The 18,664-nt window shown below is 38.9% G+C and overlaps 1 non-coding gene across 1 annotated transcript; it reads left to right on the top strand.

The window, feature by feature from the left end:
* Positions 1-18,230: 18,230 nt before the first annotated feature.
* LOC128280301 (small nucleolar RNA R71) lies at positions 18,231-18,337 on the top strand. The gene has a single exon (XR_008270481.1). It is a non-coding gene; the product is annotated as a small nucleolar RNA R71 (small nucleolar RNA).
* The last annotated feature ends 327 nt before the right edge of the window (positions 18,338-18,664 follow it).

Genomic DNA, 18,664 nt, shown 5'->3' on the forward strand with positions numbered 1-18,664 from the left:
TCTGAATCAGAATTCATTTCACATTGAGCTCGTTTTGCTATTATCTCATTATCAACTCTATGAGTTTCAATAATCTGTTGTGAAAACAATGGTCTCGCTTTCAATTCGGTTAATACCGAACCACCATCGGACAAAACCAAATGAGCATTCATCATACACAAAGTAAACTAAGATTTTCAACTCAAAGCATTAGTAACAACATTTGCTTTTTCCGGATGATAATCAATACCAAGTTTGTAATCTTTTAGCAATTCTAGTCATCAGATATTTCAAACTCTTGTGATCAAAATAAACATGACATTTCTCACCAAATAGATAATCGCGCTAAATCTTTAAAGCAAACACAATAGCCGCCAATTCCACGTTGTGTGTCGGATAATTCTTTTCGTGTGGCTTCAATTGTCTCGAGGCATAGGCTATAACCTTGCCTTCCTGCATCAAAACACATCCCAGACCATTCAATGAAGCATTACTGTAGATCACAAATTCTTTACCTGGTTCTGGTTGTACCAACATCAGAGGTTCTGTTAATAAGGCTTTCAACTGATTAAAGCTTTTCTAACACTTTTCAGACCATTCAAATTTCACATCTTTCTAAAGTAGTTTTGTCAACAGAGTTGCAATCATAGAAATGCCTTTTATGAACTATCGGTAATAACCATCAAGTCCAAGAAAACTGCGGACTTCAAAAACATTTTTCGGAGGCTTCAATCTAAGATAGCTGAAATTTTACTCGGATCAACTCGGATACCTAATGCTGACACTATATGGCCCAAAAAGCCAACTTCGCGTACTAGAACTCACATTTACCGAATTTTACATACAACTGCTTATCACGCAAAGTCTGTAACATTATTCTCAAATGCTCGGCATGTTCGGTTTCATCACGTGAATAAATCAAAATATCATCAATGAATAGGATAAAAAATCGATCTAAATTTGGTCTAAAAATTCTGTTCATCATATCCATAAAAACAGCAGGTGCATTCTTTATTCCAAAAGTTTATTCCAAAAGGCATAACTAAAAACTCATAGTGTTTGTACCTCGTTCGAAAAGTAGTTTTTAGAATGTTTGAATCCTTTACTCTCAACTGATACTAGCCCAATATCAAATCTATATTTGAAAACATAGTAGCTCCTTTTAATTGATCAAACAAATCATCAATTCAAGGCAGAGGATATTTATTCCTGATAGTCACTTTATTTAACTGATGATAATCAATGCATATTCTCATCGTGCCATCTTTCTTTTTCACAAACAGAATAGGAGCAACCCAAGGTAAGAAACTCGATCTTGCGAATCCTCTATCGGTCAACTCTTGCAACTAAGACTTTAATTCTTTTAACTCGATCGGAGCCATTTTATACGAAGCTATTGAAATTGGAGTAGTTCTCGGTACTAATTCAATGCCAAACCTAACTTCTCGAATTGGAGGTAATCCTGGAAGTTCTTCAGGAAACACATCAGGGAATTTACAGACAACAGGCACTAATTCAACTTTCTTTACTATTTCTTTTGAATCAATTACATAGGTAAAATAAGCTTCACAACCCTTTCTCACAAGACTCAGAGCTTTCATCGAAGATATCATAGCCAGCAGCCCATTTAAGTCACTGGATTCAATTCTAACTATTTCATCATTCTTGCATCTCAAATCAATAGTTTCCATTTGCAATTCACAATAGCTTCATTCAAAGTTAGCCAATCCATACCCAGAATTTTATCAAACTCATCAAAGGGTAATAACATCAGATTAGTCGGAAAACAATTGTCTCAAAACCTTAACGAATAATTCTTGCACACTTTGTCAACTAAAACACTTTTACCTAGGGGGTTCGATGCTCTAATCACGAATTCAGTAGACTCTACAGGCAAAGTCTTATTAGATACTAAATTCATGCATATATACGAATGCGTTGATCCTGGATATATCAATGTAATCATAGAAATATCGTAAAGTGTAAAAGTACCAATTATAACATCTAGAGATGAAGCTTCCTCGCGAGCTCGAATAGCATAGGCTCTGGTAGGTGCGCGAGCCTCAGATCTAACAGCAGTGTCTTTAGTTCCCTTTTGGCGACCACTCACATTAGCGGTATTTCTTAGCGGTCTACCTCGTGCTGTATTGATCGCATGATTTCGTGATAGGTTTTAAATATTTATAATTACTCGTTCTTGAACTAACTATTATTGCGATGTAGGAAAATGTACCTATCAAATAGTAGTATAGTTTTAGCAAGATCGGATTGTCGAACCCAGAGGAACTAAAAGTACTAGTAATGACTGTCTTTTTACTATCTAGCCTAAGAATAAAGAGGTTTTTGTTTTAACTAACTAATTATCTAAACTAAGAATGCACAGAGAATGGAATTTGGGAATTGCTTTTGGAAAAGTCGATTGAATGATGACAATACCTAAGGAAACATCCACCTTGACTGTAATTGTTATTCTGGCTCCGAATCGGACGATTTATTCATTTAACTTGTTTCGTAGAGATCCTAAGTTATGTTATTATCCCTATTCAAGACTAATAATTTCTAATCCCTAGATTGAATAACCGATACTTTTCTCTAATTAACACTCTAGGGTTGCATTAACTCGATCTATGGATCCCCTTATTAGGTTTCACCCTAATTCGGCAAAATCTTGTCACCCTATATCTAGGCGCAAATCAACTCCACTTAATTATGAAAATGTACTCTTAAATGGGTCTATTCCTCCTCCGAATAAGAGCTTATCTTGAATCGGTATCCTGGGATATCAAAACAAGAATTAAGAACACATAATTGAGAACAAGTCAAATATTTATCATACAATTCAGAAAATAATAACAAGATTCGTCTTCGGTTTCATTCCCCTTAGGTATTTAGGGGATTTAGTTTATAACTAAATAAGAAAACATCTCAGAATAATAAAGAATACAAAATATAAAGAAAACCCAAAACTCCTGAAGGGGAATTAAGGAGAGATCTTCAGTCTTGATGATGAATCCGGCTTCTGAGATGAATCAATCAGCTTTCTTGGAGTAATTCCTTACCCCCTACTCTATCCTCCCCTTTCTTCCTTCTCTAGGGTGTATTTATAGGCTTTGGAATGCCTAAAAGCCCTCAAAATTAGCCTTTTCCGAATTGGACTCAACTTGGGCTCGGTAGGGACACGCCCGTGTGTGATTATTTCAGGTCGGTCTCGAGCCTGCCAAATTGACACAGCCATGTGGTCTGCCCGTGTGAGGAGGTCCAGGCTGTGTTGATTTTGTACTTTGGCCCATTTTCTCCATTTTTGGCCCGATTCTCGTTCCTTTCGCTCTCTTATGCTCTTCTAAGTGTAAAACATGAAATTAAAGCATTAGGAGCATCGAATTCACCAATTCTAATGGAAAATCATCCATAAAATGCGTTAAACATAGGATAAAAATATGTATAAATTACGGTTTATCAAATTCCCCCACACTTAAGCATTTGCTTGTCCTCAAGGAAAATTCTCAACTCATAATCAAAATAAATTCTTTTCAACTTATAATTTCTATCGATAATATCTCAGAATAATCCATAGGTAATCATACATTGAGAGTTCAACTTAAAAGAACATAAAGGTTTCAAACATTTCAAGTTGAGAATTTAATCATGCAAACATAGGTGTCTCTCCCCATTTAAGGAATTATCTTTGATTCAGAATGTAACACCCTGAACCCGAGACCATCGCCGGTGTCGGACACGAGGGGTTAACGAGACAAATCCTCTTAAAGTACCGACCAATTTGGCATTTCCGGACAGGCTGGAAAACTGCGTCACTGTCGCCTTAAAAATCATATCTCGAGTTTCAAAACTTGGAAACTGATTCCGTAAATTTTCCCTGAATTTAGACTCATATATCCATCCATGGATTTATTTCTAGAATTTTTGGTTGGGCCAATTGGTACAGTTTATTAGTTAAAGTCACCCATGTTACAGGGGTCGACTACACTGACCTTCGCACGTTACAACTTGAATATCTCTCTGTACAGGGCTTTAATACTGGTGCCGTTTGTTTCTAATGAAACTAGACTCAAAATGGAATCTGCACATATAAGTAATGACTTCTAATTCTTTCTAGATAATTTATAGTAAATTTTCAAAGTCGCGACAGGGGACCCAGAAACTGTTCTGGCCCCGTCTCACGAAATCTCAAATATCTCTTAAAATACGCCTTATATGGTCGTTTCGTTTCATCCATATGAAAATAGATTCATCAAGGTTAAATTTCATAATTTATTCACTATTTAATTCTACTTCTACTATTTTTAGTGATTTTTCCATCTCACCTCGCTGCTGCTGGCAGCATCTGTTACTAAAGCAAACAATGACTATTTCATAATTCTTCCATGGCCAACTATTTCATCATACGTAATGCAACTATGGCCACCTTATCAAAATTAAGGTTTTTAAGGCTCGTGACCATAGGATTTAGAATCACACTCAACCGACCACATAGGCCATTTTCGCATGGCTTAAAGTTTACAACCCACAATTCAACAAAACAAAATAGCCTATACATGCCAAACGTTCTCCTAGTTCAACTACGAAGACAATACCAAAAGATTTCCAGCCGGTGTGATGACTTCAACGACGGTTCCGAGCACGCAAACGATACGAGTCCAAGAGACCTAAAATGGGTGACAAGAAAACACCGAGTGAGTTTATAACTCAGTAAGTCATAAGCATTCATCAACCAACCATTAATAAAATTATCACAACATGAAACGATAAACGAGGCTAGGTACTCCATCCATATCGAAACTATACTATAATTCCTCGGACCTTTCGGTTCAATCTCATACCAAGTCAAACATCCACATTTCATATTCTATAGAATAAGATATTTGAGGCATTTTCACACACCAACTCATTTTCACCACAATCATACAATTGCAATCATCACATAGATTTAAAGCTTACCAAGCTCAACCCCGAGCATGAACATATTGCCTATTCGTCATGAGCTCAAGGTACTTACCTGATCCGCTGTCCGGGATTAACTCGGTAATGTCGCACACTCAGTGCCAATTGTAATGCAAGAGCATATAGTGAATCCACACACTTAGTGCTATATACATTCAGCTCGCACACTTAGTGCTATATAATCAAACTCGCACACTTAGTGCCAATCTTGTCACCGTGTCCATTTATACCCGCACACTTAGTGCCGAGACCAATACCTTATGCATTTTGCTGCCTTTATACATTCAACAATGGCATCATTCCATACACATACATTTCCATTTACACATCAACTCATTTAAACACATTTGCATATATATTATGATCATTCAAATCAACACCAAATATATGCTTAATGACTTACCTCGTGTTGGGTAAAATAGTTCCAAGTCGGCTACTCGATGACCTTCGTCTTTCCCTTGCTTGATTCTCCTTCTTTAACTCCTTGAGCTTAATCAATAAATCACTAGTTTAACCATCTTGCTAAACATTCATAATTCAACTACACATGCATATGTATGCTTGTATATTCGGCAACCATTCTTACTAATCGCCCATTTGGTCGATTATACACCTAACCGAATATGCACCAAAAACTTGATTCAACATTACCTACATACTCACTTTAATGGCGAATATATATATATATGTACAATGTCAACTAACATCTTTTAATCACCTAATTTCATCTCATGAACATTTAATCAAATTTTCCCAATCTAGCATATATTTTCACATCCATTTGTAACATCATGTACAAACACATATACACATATATCAAAACACAAATTTTACCTATCATGCAACAAGCATAAATCGCACTTATGAGCATGCCATGGCGAATACATCCCACACCATCCCTTTCAATTTTTGGTCATGGTTAAACAAAGAAAACTCCATGTCTTACTCAAGAATGCTAAAAGAAATTTCAAGAGTAGTCAATCCATCATTACATGCATCATCAACAAGCTTCACATTTAGCATGCAATGGCTTTAACACAATATCAACCTTGGCCAAATACCATTTCCATGGCATAACAAGGATTTGAACCATGGGCTAACATGAACATCAAGTTAGCAACTAAAACATGCATGAATCTCATGACACAACCTCAAACATACCTTAATCTTGACACAAGTATGACCAAATCTCCTTCTAGTTCTCTTCTAAACCAAGCATGAAGCAAAAATCCTTCCTTTTCCCTTAGTATTTTCGCCAAGATTTGAGAATGGATGAACAAATTTTTCTCCTTTCTTTTCCTCTACTCACGGCAACAAGGGGGGCATCCATGCTCATTTTTTTTCATTTCTTTATTTTTTCTACATGATCCACTAACTAAACATGTTGGAAACATGTTCCCTTGCCCATATTCTTGTCATGGCCGCCACTCTTCCCTTTTTTGGGCAAATTGACATGCAAAACCACTCTTTTGCATGCATGTACTATTAGACCATTGTAAGATTAGCCTATCACCTTTCAACAATGTTTCATACAAGTCCATTTTAATAAATTCACATAGAAATGATCAAATTAATGCATGAAACTTTCACACATGCATTTACTAACATCATAAACATAGAATATAACTTTTAATTACTTATAAGACTCGGTTTAGTGGTCCCAAAACCACTTTCCGACTAGGGTCAAATTAGGGATGTCACAACTCTCCCCCACTTAAGAAATTTTCGTCCCCGAAAATCTTACCGGTAAATAGGTTTGGGTATCGCTCTTTCATAGAGTCCTCGAGTTCCCAAGTGGCTTCTTCAATTCCGTGTTTATGCCACAACACCTTCACTAATGGGATTTTCTTATTGCGCAACTCTTTTACTTCACGCATCGTAATGCGAACCGGTTCCTCTTCATAGCTCAAATTAGGTGAATCTCAATCTCGAGACGGAGCGATTACGTGCGATGGATCGACCTATATCGTCAAGCATCGAGACATGGAAAACATTGTGGATCCTTTCAAGCTCGGGGTAAAATTAATCGAGACGCTCTTCGGTCCAACTCGTTCGGATACTTCATACGGACCGATGAACCTCGGACTCAATTTTCCCTTACGGCCAAATCTAAGCACCTTCTTCCAGGGTGAGACTTTGAGAAATACCTTGTCTCCAACCTGATATTCAATGTCTTTCCTTTTCAAATCCGCATACGACTTTTGGCGATCCGGCGACCTTCAAACTTTCACGAATTACTCGAACTTTTGCTCGGCATCCTTAACCAAATCAACCTCAAGATTTTACCTTCACTAAGTTCATCCAGAATAGTGGGGCACGGCATTTACGTCCGTATAAAGCCTCGTAAGGCGCCATCTTAATACTTGATTGAAAGCTATTGTTGTGCGAATTCAACCAAAGGTAAATACCGCTCCCATGAACCACTAAACTCAAGGATGCAACATCTCAACATATCCTCGAGTATTTGAATTATCCGTTCGGATTGACCATCGGTTTGGGGTGAAAAGTGCTGCTAAATGCGCTTGGTACCCAAAGCCTCTTGCAATTTCTTCCAAAATCGCGATGTAAATCTTGGGTCTCTATCGACACGATAGAAATAGGCACCCCATGCAATCGAATAATTTGGGAGACGATAATTCGCCAATTTATCAGCGAAAAATCCGTGCGGACAGAATAAAATGAGCGGACTTGGTCACCTATCAACAATGACCCGATCGCATCCTTCTTACTCGCAGACAATGGCAGTCCGGATACAAGGTCCATGGTGACTCGATCCCATTTCCACTCGGGTATCGTGATCGGCTGAAGTAATCCCGATGGCCCTTGATGTTCCTCTTTCAGTTGTTGACATATCAGACACCTTGAAACAAATTCAGAAATGTCTCGTTTCATACCGGGCCACCAAAATTGGCGTTTCAGGTCATTGTACATTTTAGTACTACCTGGGTGGATTGACATTCGACTACTGTGAGCCTCGTTCAAAATCATCGAAACAAGTTCCGAATTCCTTAGAATACATAATCGACCCTTGAACGTCAAGCAATCATGGTCGTCAATCTGAAATTCCGATTCCTCATTCGAAACACATTCGGCTCGCTTAGCGACCAATTCGGCGTCGACCTTCTGAGATTCAAGTACTTGATGAATCAATAACGGTTTGGTCTCTAATTCGACTACTAGCACCTCATCGGGTGAAACGGATAGATGAGCATCCATTGCTCTCAAAGCAACCAGTGCCTTGCGACTTAAAGCATCGGCCACCACGTTGGCCTTTCCCGGGTGATAATCAATGATGAGTTCATAGTCTTTCAACAACTCAAGCCAACGTCTTTGTCGCAGGTTTAAATCTCTCTGAGTCATCAAATATTTTAGACTCTTGTGGTCCGAATAAATGTGACACCTTTCTACCAACAAGTAATGCCGCCATATCTTCAAGGCGAACACTATGGCTGCTAATTCAAGGTCATGGGTCGGATAGTTTCTCTCATGCGGCTTTAGTTGTCTCGACGCGTAAGCCACAACTCAACCTTCTTGCATCAACACACAACCTAACCCAAGCAAGGATGCGTCACTGTATATGACAAACTCTTTACCGGACTCTGGCTGTACTAGTACCGGGGCCTCGGTTAAACAGGTTTTTAGTCGATCGAAACTTTCTTGACAGCGTTCCGACCACTCGAACTTAACATCTTTTTGAAGTAGTTTTGTCATCGGTGCAGCTATCATCGAAAAACCTTTCACAAATCGTCGATAGTATCCGGCAAGCCCCAAAAGGCTCCTAACCTCGGTAACATTCCTTGGAGGTTTCCAATCGACTATGGGCGAAATTTTGTTCGGGTCCACCCTGACACCCGATGCGGACACCACGTGCCCCAAAAAGCTAACCTCTTTCAACCAAAATTCACATTTACCGAACTTTGCGTATAATCGCTTATCTCGTAAGATTTGCAACACTAGCCTCGGTGTTCAAGATGTTCGGTTTCATCTCTCGAATAGACCAAAATGTCATCGATAAATACAACTACGAACCGATCCAAGTATGGCCTGAAAATTCTATTCATTAAATCCATAAATACCGCAGGGGCATTAGTAAGCCCAAACGGCATCACCAAGAATTCGTAGTGACCGTACCTCGTTCTAAAAGCGTCTTGGGTATGTCCGATTCTCGGACCCTCAACCGATAGTACCCGACCTCAAATCTATCTTTGAAAACACCGAGGCTCCCTTTAATTGATCAAACAAATCGTCAATTCGTGGCAACGGATATTTGTTCTTTATCGTCACTTTATTCAACCGGCGATAGTCGATGCACAATCTCATAGTTCCATCCTTCTTCTTCACAAACAATACCGGTGCGCCCCATGGAGAAAAACTCGACGAGCGAAACCTCTATCCGTCAATTCTTGCAATTGAACCTTCAATTCCTTTAATTCCGTTAATGCCATACGATACGGGGCTATTGAGATCGGCGTAGTACCGGTACAACTTCGATGCGAATTCCACTTCTCGAACCGGTGGCAATCCGGTAACTCCTCAAGAAAACATCTGAATACTCACAAACCACGGTACCAATTCGAGTTTCCTTTCCGTCTCTTTACTTTCAAACACATACGCAAGGTATGTTTCACACCGTTTTCACATACCTCCGAGCGGTCATAGAAGATATTATCGCGGCACTCCTTTTAAATCGATGAGACTCGACTCGGACTACCTCATTATTTGCACTCCTCAAATCAATGGTTTTCCTTTGCGATCCACCACCGCATCATGTACTGATCACCAATCCATACCAAGAATAACATCGAATTCATCAAATGGTAGAAGCATCAAATCGGCCGGAAAACAGATTCTCGAATTATTAGGGGCATCTCTTGCACACTTTATCAACGAGTGCGTATTGACCCAAAGGGTTTGACACTGAATTACGAACTCAGAGACTCAACAGTAGAGTCTTCTTGGATGCTAAGGTTTCACATACATATGAATGAGTAGAGCCGGGTCAATCAATGCAATCACACTAGTATCAAAGAGAGTAAAAGTACCAAGTGATAACGTCGGGGAGGATGCCTCCTCTCGTCTTGCGGATGGCATATGCTCTAGCAGAGCACGGGTCTCGGATCGAACAGTACCGTATTAGAGGCTCCTCTCGATTACCACCCCTACCTCCGTAAATTCTCGGGGCCTACCTCTAGCCGTTGTTCCACTAGGTCTTGCACCTTGCATCTTATTCTTCTCATCTAGCTCCGTGCAATCTCTAATGAAGTGGTCCTTGAACCGCATCCATAATAGGCCCTATTAATGCACTTACCCCAACATTCACCTAGGTGTCGCCTTCCATATTGGGGTATTCGGTCTCTCTTGACGATTATTGCCCACACTAGCTACCAAGTAGCTCGAGAGTCCGTCAATGGTCGGGCTCTAATGGAAATTCCCGCATCGCCTCGACTTATTAGTGTCCTCCCGAACTTCTTTATCGCCGAGAACGGAGCTTTACTCACGATCTTTTACGATAGTCTCTTGCTTCAAATTCAGCCTTCTTCTTTTCCTTTCCGAGTTCTTCCGCCTTGCAGGCTCGTTCGACTAGTGTTACGAACTCTTTTATCTCCAAAATACCCACTAGCAGCTTTAAGTCTTCATTCAACCCTTCTTCAAATCTTTTGCACATAGCAACCTCATCAGCTACACACTCCCGAGCATACCGACTAAGTCTTACGAACTCATGTTCAGATTCGAGATCTGATCATCCGGCCTTGCTTGAGTTCCAAGAATTCCTTACGCTTCGATCGATGAACCGTTGACTAATGTATTTCTTTGAAATTGGATTGAAAGAAATCCCAAGTAACTCGCTCATTTGGGACTATGGAAATTAAAGTCCTCCACCAATAGTAAGTCGAGTCTCGCAACAAGGATATAGCACACTTAAGACATTCATCGGTGTGCATGACAGTTCATCTAACACTCGAATGGTGTTATCGAGCGAATCTCGCTCTTTCGGCATCATCGATGACTATGGCCTTGAACTCCTCGGCCCCGCTTCCTAATCAAGTCTACAGGTGGTTTGCTTAGCCTCACAGGATCAAGAACTAGAGGCATTATGGACTCTTGGGGCGGAGTATTTAAATTCGGGAATGGTTGGACAGCCGGGTTGGTTCGGGCATATTGCGCGACCCACTCATTCATCATGGTGAAGAAGGCTTGTTTCGCCCCTTTATTTTGATTATTCGCGGATGACTGAGGCTCAACAGGCGGTGTCCCTTGCGCGGGAGCAGCCGCTACACTTTCAACGTCATCCGCCAAGGGTCTCTCTATCCCGGGTTCCATTGCTAATCAAAACAAAAATTTCAACCGTCAGAAGTCATCACATTATTAAGCACTAACAATTTGGCATGTATAGCTACACTAACATGCGCTATGGTAGTCCTAGAACCGACTAAACCATAGCTTTGATACCAATAAAATTGTAACACTCCGAACCCGAGACCATCAACGGTGTCGGACACGAGGGGTTAACGAGACAAATCCTCTTAAAGTACCGACCAATTTGGCATTTCCGGACAGGCTGGAAAACTGCATCACTGTCGCCTTAAAAATCATATCTCGAGTTTCAAAACTTGGAAACTGATTCCGTAAATTTTCCCTGAATTTAGACTCATATATCCATCCATGGATTTATTTCTAGAATTTTTGGTTTGGCCAATTGGTACATTTTATTAGTTAAAGTCACCCATGTTACAGGGGTCGACTACACTGACCTTCGCATGTTACAACTCGAATATCTCTCTGTACAGGGCTTTAATACTGGTACCGTTTGTTTCTAATGAAACTAGACTCAAAATGGAATCTGCACATATAAGGAATGACTTCTAATTCTTTCTAGATAATTTATAGTAAATTTTCAAAGTCGCGACAGCGGACCTAGAAACCGTTCTGGCCCCGTTTCACGAAATCTCGAATATCTCTTAAAATACGCCTCATATGGTCGTTTTGTTTCATCCATATGAAAATAGATTCATCAAGGTTCAATTTCATAATTTATTCACTATTTAATTCTACTTCTACTATTTTTAGTGATTTTTCCATCTCACCTCGCTGCTGCTGGCAGCATCTGTTACTAAAGCAAACAATGACTATTTCATAATTCTTCCATGGCCAACTATTTCATCATACGTAATGCAACTATGGCCACCTTATCAAAATTAAGGTTTTTAAGGCTCGTGACCATAGGTTTTAGAATCACACTCAACCGACCACATAGGCCATTTTCGCATGGCTTAAAGTTTACAACCCACAATTCAACAAAACAAAATAGCCTATACATGCCAAACGTTCTCCTAGTTCAACTACGAAGACAACACCAAAAGATTTCCAGCCGGTGTGATGACTTCAACGATGGTTCCGAGCATGCAAACGATACGAGTCCAAGAGACCTAAAATGGGTGACAAGAAAACACCGAGTGAGTTTATAACTCAGTAAGTCATAAGCATTCATCAACCAACCATTAATAAAATTATCACAACATGAAACGATAAACGAGGCTAGGTACTCCATCCATATCGAAACTATACTATAATTCCTCGGACCTTTCGGTTCAATCTCATACCAAGTCATGCATCCACATTTCATATTCTATAGAATAAGATATTTGAGGCATTTTCACACACCAACTCATTTTCACCACAATCATACAATTGCAATCATCACATAGATTTAAAGCTTACCAAGCTCAACCCCGAGCATGAACATATTGCCTATTCGTCATGAGCTCAAGGTACTTACCGATCCGCTGTCCGGATTAACTCGTAATGTCGCACACTCGGTGCCAATTGTAATGCAAGAGCATATAGTGAATCCGCACACTTAGTGCTATATACATTCAGCTCGCACACTTAGTGCTATATAATCAAACTCGCACACTTAGTGCTGTACAATTTAAACCCGCACACTTAGTGCCAATCTTGTCACCGTGTCCATTTATACCCGCACACTTAGTGCCGAGACCAATACCTTATGCATTTTGCTGCCTTTATACATTCAACAATGGCATCATTCCATACACATACATTTCCATTTACACATCAACTCATTTAAACACATTTACATATATATTATGATCATTCAAATCAACACCAAATATATGCTTAATGACTTACCTCGTGTTGGGTAAAATAGTTCCAAGTCGGCTACTCGATGACCTTCATCTTTCCCTTGCTTGATTCTCCTTCTTTAACTCCTTGAGCTTAATCAATAAATCACTAGTTTAACCATCTTGCTAAACATTCATAATTCAACTACACATGCATATGTATGCTTGTATATTCGCAACCATTCTTACTAATCGCCCATTTGGTCGATTATACACCTAACCTAATATGCACCAAAACTTGATTCAACATTACCTACATACTCACTTTAATGGCGAATATATATATATGTACAATGTCAACTAACATCTTTTAATCACCTAATTTCATCTCATGAACATTTAATCAAATTTTCCCAATCTAGCATATATTTTCACATCCATTTGTAACATCATGTACAAACACATATACACATATATCAAAACACAAATTTTACCTATCATGCAACAAGCATAAATCGCACTTATGAGCATGCCATGGCGAATACATCCCACACCATCCCTTTCAATTTTTGGTCATGGTTAAACAAAGAAAACTCCATGTCTTACTCAAGAATGCTAAAAGAAATTTCAAGAGTAGTCAATCCATCATTACATGCATCATCAACAAGCTTCACATTTAGCATGCAATGGCTTTAACACAATATCAACCTTGGCCAAATACCATTTCCATGGCATAACAAGGATTTGAACCATGGGCTAACATGAACATCAAGTTAGCAACTAAAACATGCATGAATCTCATGACACAACCTCAAACATACCTTAATCTTGACACAAGTATGACCAAATCTCCTTCTAGTTCTCTTCTAAACCAAGCATGAAGCAAAAATCCTTCCTTTTTCCCTTAGTATTTTCGCCAAGATTTGAGAATGGATGAACAAATTTTTCTCCTTTCTTTTCCTCTACTCACGGCAACAAGGGGGCATCCATGCTCATTTTTTTTCATTTCTTTATTTTTTCTACATGATCCACTAACTAAACTTGTTGGAAACATGTTCCCTTGCCCATATTCTTGTCATGGCGGCCACTCTTCCCTTTTTTGGGCAAATTGACATGCAAAACCACTCTTTTGCATGCATGTACTATTAGACCATTGTAAGATTAGCCTATCACCTTTCAACAATGTTTCATACAAGTCCATTTTAATAAATTCACATAGAAATGATCAAATTAATGCATGAAACTTTCACACATGCATTTACTAACATCATAAACATAGAATATAACTTTTAATTACTTATAAGACTCGGTTTAGTGGTCCCGAAACCACTTTTCGACTAGGGTCAAATTAGGGATGTCACACAGAATACCACAGAGTTTTACATCATCACTACAGATTCACTCAAATCACTCATGGTGTTTAAGGATAATAAATGAAGCACTCAATAGTCAATAATGAAATGTCATTACCATAGGCTTGCATGAAAATCAAATCTCCACCACTATAATTTAAGATAATACATCAATCAAAAGGTCTTTAGAGGGTTGTAATGAGGTTTGGTTAGGGGGTGTGGTCACAAGCTGAAAGAAAGGGTTAGAATTGAGATTGAATTGAAAAATTACCTAACTAGAAAAAAGAAGTTAATCATCACTTGCGTACAATAGATCTTCTTCTCAGACTATGGAATTGAACTTCTGAAGCTTACAAACAGAAGATCACTACTAATATGTATACATGTTTTTTTTTTTAAGAACGCATTAAATTACAGAGTAGAATAAAACATAGCTAAGCAACTATTTCAATTCAAATCTAGACAAAAATCGAGCTTAAATTAATTTAAGGGATTTCAACAATAATGGGTTAAAGGTTAATATTAAGGGTAATACAAGAAATGGCTTGTTAGGCTCAAGGGGGTTCACTAGGGGTTAATTGTAGAGGTAGGCTTTTCATGGCATGAGTGGGTTAATCCTAAGTGCCTTAATCATTTTGACATATCAAATCAAATGGTGTAGTCTTAACATGAATAATCAAGCAAGTTCTAGAATAACAGTCCACTACTGACGCACTCAAAGCAATAATAAAAGTGAGCATGAAAGAATTAATAGATGCTCAAAAGGCTAAAAAATCTCACAAAAATTATGGCTTTTTGATGTTTAAAACTTGTGAATCCCAACTCAAAGTAATACCTAAACTTTGGGGAAGCAACCTAAGATTTAAATTCTTAAAAATCAACTTATCATGCTTGATTCTCTAATGTCTTAAAGTTTAAACAATCAATGCATAAATCCCTATGTTTTAATTCAAGATATATCAATCAAAATCATAAATCAATCAAAATTTATCCTAAATATGATATGAGAGCTTTTTAAGAGAACAAGGCAGTCATTTAGGGATTTTTCTGATAATAAATAAATACCCTCCCACACTTAAGATGTACATTGCCCTCAATGTACAAAGATAGATATTAGAATATAAAAATAAGATAGGGGGAGGAGAGAAACTTCCTAAGTTGAAAATGGATGAAATTCCTAGATTAGCGAGAGCGAGTTGCTGGGAATACAACTGGAAGACAAACATGATTCTGAAGGACAAAAAGATAATTGGGGGAATAATTTGATAGTAATCATAAAGATAAGTCGTTTTACAAACAAACGAATCTTCAAAAATAAATAAATAAAATCGATAATCTAATTTCTAATAATTTTTTTAAGCGGCACAGCAGGTTCACACGCCCGTGTGGATCGTGTCCTGCCATGTTTGTCGTGAAGTGAGATGTCGTCACACGGCCTTCGGGCACGCCCATGTATGATGTGGTTCACTTTTCCCACGGTCGTGTAGATCTGTGCACGCCTGTGTTAGTTTGACAGTTTTGTCCACGGGTGATAGACACGGGCGTGTCACGCGCCCGTGTGCAGTTGGCAGATTTGACCACGGCCAGGTCGCACGCCCGTGGCCACTTATCGCATCCCGTTTCAAGGAAGATAACTTTTACCCTATTTTTGCACGGCTGTCTCGCACGGCTGTGTTTCTGTCTGTGTTGGTCAGACAGCCTTAAGCACGCCTGTGTGCTTGGCCGTGTCTCTGTGGAAAACCTATATTCGAGAGTTCCATTAGTAAGTTAGATGTTGAAGACTAAATTTTTAAAAAATGGTTAATACAGTTAGTGCTCGGGTTGCCTCCCGAGAAGCGCTTATTTATAGTCTAAGCTTGACTTACCTCTCCGTTGAATAATCATGGTGATTTGAGGAGTTTATACTCCTCATTCCTGTCATCAATCTCATCAAAATAAGGTTTTAAATGGGTATTGTTTACCTTAAAAGTGCCGAACTTGGGGTGCCTTACCTCGACTGTACCGAATGGAAAGATACTAAGTACCGTAAGAGGGATTTCTGCATTCAGTGTGGTAGTGACAATATGGGATCTGCGGCATCTAATAAGACTCTATCTCTAATCTTAAGTTGATTTGGAAAGGTATTGAGCTCATTCTATCGTAGATTCGGTTTGTCGGGTGTTCTTGGTTTATCCGTCCGCCATTCATCGAGTTCGTTGATTTGTAATCTTCGATCTTCATGAACAGGTCCTCTACTATTGCTTGAGAATGACTCGTGTGCTTCCTTCAAACTCATTTCCTATAAAGTAGGTTGTACCATATTGTCAGTTCTAGGAGAATGGGTTAAACGATCACCTTCAAATCCCGATGTGTTGCCAGAATTGCGAGCTTGAAGGGTGATTGTTTCGTCTCCCACACGGAGTGTGAGTTCACCTGTGCCAACATCAATAATCGTTTTAGCAGTTACTAAAAAGGTCCTTCCCAGAATTAAAGGAGTGTTGCTATCCCCCTCTATATCTAGAATAATAAAGTCAACGGGAAATATAAATTTGTCGATTTTAACTAGTACATCTTCAATAATACTCCTAGGGAACCTTATAGTTTTATCTACTAATTGAATGTTCATCCTAGTTTGTTTAGGTTTCCCGAGACCTAATTGCTTAAACATTTTGTAGGGCATGACGTTAATACTAGCCCCTAAATCAGCTAATGCATTATTAACATCTAAACTACCAATTAAGCAAGGAATTTTAAAACTCCTTGGATCTTTTAGTTTGTTCGGTAGTCTATTTTGGAGAATAGCTGAGTAAACTGCGTTTAGCTCCACGTGCGATGCCTTGTCCAACTTCCGCTTATTTGCTAAAAATTCCTTTAAAAATTTCATTACGTTTGGCATCTATTATAGGGCTTCAATAAACGGTAAGTTAATATGTAATATTTTTAAGAGTTTAAGGAATTTACCAAATTGTTCATCTGAGCGGTCTTTCCTTGTCACATTGGGGTATGGCACACGAGGTTTATATTCAACATTCACCATTTTGTTTTTATTGTTATCTACCTTACCTTGACCTTTTCTTACCATAGTTTCTTGCCTCGGTTCTGGTTCAGGCTCAACAACTCCTTCTTCATCTTGAATATTAATTGCGTTGAGTTGTTCCCTTGGGTTGGGTTCAGTATTACTTGGCAAGTTACCTTATGATCATTTGGAAATTAGTTTGGAAAGTTGGCCTATCTGAGTTTCCAGCCCTTGGATCGACGCTTGTTGATTTTTAAGTGTTGTCTCAGTGTTCTGGAAACGAGTTTCTGACACTGAAATAAACTTTGAGAGCATCTCTTCAAGGTTCGGCTTCTTTTCCTGTTGGTAGGGTGGTTGTTGGTAGCCTAAAGGTGGTTGTGGTCTTTGATTTCCTTGACCGCTCCGCGAGAAATTGGGGTGGTTCCTCCAACCTGCATTGTAAGTGTTACTATATGGATTGTTTTGAGGTCGAGGATTATTACCCATGTAGTTTAATTGCTCATTATCCATGTTGTGGCCATAAGGTTGGTATTCCGAATGGCTTGTTCCACCTGCATTGGCTTCACACTACATTACTGGGTGAACCTATAAAGAATTAAGAAAACCATCGATCTTTTTATTTAAGAGGTCTACCTGATTAGGGAGCATGGTGATCGAATCGACGTTATAAACGCCGGCTGTTTTCGTTGGCTTTGTCCTCATGACTTGCCATTGATAGTTATTCAGTGACATCTCCTTTATAAACTCATAGGCATCTTCAGGTGTTTTATTATTGATGGTTCCGCCAGCAGTTGCGTCAACCATTTGTCGAGTCGAAGGATTCAGGCCATTATGGAACGTTTGAACTGTAGCCAAAGCGATAACCCATGGTGATGGCATCTTCTCAAAAGGTCCTTGTATCTCTCCCATGCATCGTAGAGTGTTTCTAAATCCATCTGCACAAAAGAAGAAATATCATTACGTAATTTAGCCGTTTTAGCCAACGGAAAATATTTTAGTAAAAGTTTTTTGGTCATTTGTTCCCAAGTAGTAATTGACCCTCTTGGTAACGAGTTCAACCACTGTTTATCTTTGTTCCTCAATGAAAAAGGGAATAACCGAAGAAGAATGTCATCATCAGAGACACCATTAATTTTAAATTTATCGCATAGTTCTAAGAAGTTGGCTAAATAAGCGTTGGGATCCTCATCCTGCAAACCATCAGATTGAATAGATTGTTGTATCATTTGAATAGTGTTAGGTTTTAATTCAAAAGTATTTGCGGCTACAGCAGGTGTAATACCCCCACGCCCGAG

The sequence above is a fragment of the Gossypium arboreum genome, chromosome 8 (assembly GCF_025698485.1).
Source record: "Gossypium arboreum isolate Shixiya-1 chromosome 8, ASM2569848v2, whole genome shotgun sequence".
Classification (NCBI taxonomy): domain Eukaryota; kingdom Viridiplantae; phylum Streptophyta; class Magnoliopsida; order Malvales; family Malvaceae; genus Gossypium; species Gossypium arboreum.